The sequence below is a fragment of the Penaeus monodon genome, chromosome 31, assembly GCF_015228065.2.
Source record: "Penaeus monodon isolate SGIC_2016 chromosome 31, NSTDA_Pmon_1, whole genome shotgun sequence".
NCBI lineage: Eukaryota > Metazoa > Arthropoda > Malacostraca > Decapoda > Penaeidae > Penaeus > Penaeus monodon.
In genome coordinates this window covers 28,948,025-28,948,379 of record NC_051416.1, presented here as the reverse complement: position 1 = coordinate 28,948,379, position 355 = coordinate 28,948,025, and positions in this window count along the sequence as shown.

The following is a 355-nucleotide window of genomic DNA, read 5'->3' as shown; positions in this document are numbered from 1 at the left end:
TAAATATAAAGTGGTAGGTGGCGGTGTTGGGGAGACGTGGTATTGGTGGAGCTGAGAGGTGGTATGAGCGGGAGGTATGAGGGTATTGATGGAGTGAGCGCAGTGTGGGGATGAGCTGGTATTGGTGGGGTTAGGCTTAGTGAGGGGTGTAAGGTACCACTAGTAGGGTTAGTGAGGAGATGTGTTGGTGTTGGAGAGATGATGATAGGTGGGGGTGTCATGTTGCATTGGTGGGGGTGACTTGCAATTGATGGGGAGAGGGTGGGTGGGGGAGGGTGTCGAGAAGAGGCAACATTTGTCCCATTATTCTCCCCGGGGCGCCTGGCTCGTCTTTGCAGGGTGGAAGATCGCTGCG